The sequence below is a fragment of the Desmodus rotundus genome, chromosome 2 (assembly GCF_022682495.2).
Source record: "Desmodus rotundus isolate HL8 chromosome 2, HLdesRot8A.1, whole genome shotgun sequence".
NCBI classification, from domain to species: domain Eukaryota; kingdom Metazoa; phylum Chordata; class Mammalia; order Chiroptera; family Phyllostomidae; genus Desmodus; species Desmodus rotundus.
Window position 1 is genome coordinate 81,221,058 of NC_071388.1, and position 4,235 is coordinate 81,225,292.

The 4,235-nt window shown below is 38.0% G+C and overlaps 1 pseudogene; it reads right to left on the reverse strand.

The window, feature by feature from the left end:
- Positions 1-3,765: 3,765 nt before the first annotated feature.
- LOC128780348 (U4 spliceosomal RNA) lies at positions 3,766-3,892 on the reverse strand (annotated as a pseudogene).
- Between the last annotated feature and the right edge of the window lie 343 nt (positions 3,893-4,235).

The following is a 4,235-nucleotide window of genomic DNA, read 5'->3' on the forward strand; positions in this document are numbered from 1 at the left end:
TCGTTAACATACACTAACTAAACTCTAAACCCTGTTTTTATTAGTGACACCACTATTAATGAGTCATGTTTCAAAACTCACAAGTAATTTTTTATTTTTGCTCACTTCTCATGCTCTGTGCCTAATAAGTCATTGAATATTGAGGATTCTGTAGGCTTTGTGGAACCCAGGGTAGGGAGAGCATCTATACATCTAGGTTCAAGTCATGGTTATATTACTTATTACACTTTTGGCCTTGAGCAAACTACTTATGATCATGGAGTGCTGGTATTTTTATCTATAAAATGGGAAAAGGACATCCCCTACATGGCCAACTGAGGGGATTGGATGAAAGCTTCGCATTTTACACTAACTCTTCAAGAAATAGTAATCCCATTCTTTTCCATAGCCTTGGTTATGTCTCTCATACCCCTTTTCTTTTTCTTTAAATGGAATCATGTTTATCAAGGTACCTCATGCCATTTCTGACATGTAGGCATTCATCACAGATGTTTTCTCCTTCCTCCCTTTTGTCATTTCCTCCTCAGTTCAGACCTGCATTGTCTATTGTCTGGACAACTGATATGACCCCTACATGGCCCTAGCTCCTGCCCTGGATATTTCGGTTGACCTTATAAACTTTTGGCTGGTTCTCCTTCCTGAGACATTCTCAGACTAAGTCACTGCCCTGCTCAGAAATCTTCATGGTTTCATTATTTCCCAGAAAATGAAGTAGGAGAACTTACAGTCCAAGTTATCTTCAAAGTTATCTCGTATGTCAAAATTTTCCTACACATGGCCTATGTTTTGGCCAAGTGGTACCGTTGTCTTCCTTTCACGTGTCCTTACTTTTCTGTTCACATGTCCTTCCCACCTGGGTCTGGATGGTACCCAAGTAGTCTCTGTCTGCCAAACCCATTTCTACCACAATGCTTTTCCCTGATTGCCCGAACACTTGGAACTTCTCTCTCTTTTGACCCCACACAGACTCTGCACTTATTATCCTCACATTATGCCCCATTTTAGTGGTTACTTATATACTGTTCACACTTACCCATTCTCCCTCCATGAGACAACAGCTTTTTGAGACTGTGTCTAATTAATATATCTGTTTTTTTGAAGTAGCTAGTGCTGTTGGCCCTCAATAACTTTTGGTTTAATTGAAGTAATAAAACTTTGATATACTGACCCATTTGTACAAGTGAATGCTTTATATACAACAGAACCGCTGTTTATGAGAAGCAAAAGAGAAAAGAGGAATAATAATAAGGAGAAGAAAAAAGAAAGGCAGTCATTTGGAGAATGAGATAATTACTTTCTGATTGGGTCACAAAAATAGGAAATGAAGTATAATTCCTGAGAAAAACAGCAATAACTAAGACTACTGACAGTGTGAGGGGATTTTAAAAGCAGTCTCCACTCTAATCCCATTCTAATTCTTGGCAGAGCATAATGATTAATATTCTAAGGCAAAAGCTACGCTGGCAAACTGCCTTGTATTTGAAAATAGAGGAAACGCCCTGGCAAGAATGAGATGTGGTAAAGAGAGGAAATGACAGTGTCCTGAAAAGGAGCTCTAAGTCATCAGAGGAGCGGCCCAAATCCCGGCATGTGTCAGGCAGGCTGATGCGATCTCGGTACTCCTCTTCTCACTGTGTAAGGTCACTTGTCACTTTGACATAAGCAGAGCTAAAGCAGCCTAAGGACATGGAGGGGTCTAAGGGTTTGAAGACTATAAGGACTGAGTATCTAGTGATCTCAATAAAACCCTGTTATTTGTGGCCTACAGTTTGTGAGAGAACTTTTCCAAGTCTTCAGTAGGGTGACAGAATTTCTCTAAGGGTGAAATCCAAGAGGAAGGTCAGCACCTCAGAAAATGTCTAGCTTTGCCAGATCACTCCGTCACATCGGGACCAATAGGCTTGCCTTGGCTGAGATGGGATAACAGTCATATCTTACCCTTCCAGAAGCCATTGGTTTCACAGCCTGAAATCATTAAATAAGAACCTGATATATTTCCCAGGAGGTCTTTGAGCAGCCATATGATGTATGATTTTAAAAAGTTCTTCAAGATGAACCAGGCCTTTCTTCTAGTTGAGACAGCTTACATCTATGTGGTTGAAAAAGTTCCATGTTATCAAGAACTTGTAGAAAAAGAAGAGTAAAACACATGTTTAAGATAATAGTTCTTAATATTATTAATAGTTATTAATATTATTATATAATGAATAGTTCTACTGAACACGTTTTGAAAAATTAGGAGAAAGCTCTCAGGAAGTATGCTTTTGGTGAATTTTGCAGAAATTGCTTGGGCCTTTGGGGTTTACGATGGCTCAGCCACCATCATCACCCTCCTGAAGATTTGTGTCTTAGCTGTAGGTACATGCCAATACCTCAGTGAAAATTTATTTATCCATAATTTTACCATCAAATACACTATCACACGTATAGGAAGCAAAGACTGAGGAGAATGGCCAAGTTATTAATACTGATGTTTTAGTTCAAATGAAAGTTCAAAAAAGTCTAGTTAACTTCATGTTCCCAAATAGTTGTTTATACTTTCTGAGCCATAAAAATGAATTATTGGCACGATGCTGTTCTCTGCTTCACTTTAGTTTCTCCTAGTACAGAGGCTTTGCTACTTAAGGGGATTCCAACATTGCTTTTGAGGGGAACCTGAAACAATTTCTATTTGGCCTTTTTGATTGTGCTTTTCATTGAATTCTGGTGCTCTTCCTTAAAATTTGCATAACTGATTTTTAAAGAATTCTGCTAGTGTCATGGTCTCAGACAATTATTATTCTAGGATTTCTAGAACAAGGGTCACAACACTTAAATCTCCAAAATACAAAGGAAAGCACTTTAAATTAGTATGTGAAATCAGCCTCTGATTGCCTTCTGTTGATTTACTGCTTGTTTGACAGGATATTGCAATCATGCCTTCCACTACCAAGTTCATGTGGGAAAGCTCAGGAACCACTCCTTAACTGTCACATCTGTGGACAATTTCAGGTTTTTCTGAATTTCCCTCATTATCTTCTGTATTTTCACTGGTTTCAATTTTACTCATCAAACTTCCTGTTTTTAACCACTGATCCATACTCCCAGTTGAAAGTACAATTTGAAACTACTCACTTGAGAAAGTCAAATGTAGTATAACTTTACAACACAAAAGCCCTCCAAATTTGGAGTTATTTTGTGTTATGGGAAAACTTGGTGTGTTTAGAGAAAGAACTAAACATAGATATGCATTTATTAAAGAAGTATTTTAAATCTCATAATTGCAATGATAATTTAACAGATCTATAGGAATGTGTATGTGTGTGCATGCATGCAAAAGTTAGAAAAAACCCTGCTGATTCTAATGGGACAAACTTATTAAAATATGTATATTAACTTTATAGACTGTGGACTTGCCCAGAGATTATGTAACCCGAGAAACAACTGCTACTCTTCTCACCAGGTAGTGACCCTTATGTAACCTGTTCTCATCTTATGTATCTTTTCAGCTTTCCTTACCGTGGAAGCCATGTGTGTACTCCATAATGTACAACATTGATTGGAGCAGAGGCGGTGGTGGCTTGACCAGCTTAGACCAATCAAATACTCTTATATAATTAGGGGATTGGGACTAAAACTTTCTAGTTTAGTCCAGTTCTCTTTTGTTGGAGTCAGAATCCTAAGATGACCCTAATCTTCCTTCAGGTGGATGTAGTGTTAACCTGTGGCTGCTTTAGAAAAGAAGTACTGGTTGATAATACCTATTAATACCCTCTGAAGTATGGTGAACAATCTGTTCCTTTGCAAAATCAGCATAGGTCACTATGTTCTTTTTTTTTCTTCCATTTACAATTAGCAATGATCACACCTTGGATAAACCTAATTGGCTATGATGCTGCCACTGCACAAAGCTTGAATTCTTATATTTACTTTTCTGACTCTTCTGTCAGGCATTTAGATATTATTTCTTCTTGCAATTTTGGTACTCATACAAGAAAAGAAAAACAGTCATGGTTCTACCCATTTCTGCCTGTCGTGGGTCCCCACTTTCTGTTCTGGCCCTTCTGGACATTCTAGTAGAAGGTGTACCACAAATACATCTTGATAATTGAGAACATACTGAATTATGAGAACATATGCTGGTTTCTCAACGTATCTTGGCAGAGATGTAGCCTTTTCCTTTAGTTTAGTTGTGATAATGTTGGAGCCTTTTAAAAAGGGCTCCAGCAAAGATTAAGGGTGGAATATGGTGGACG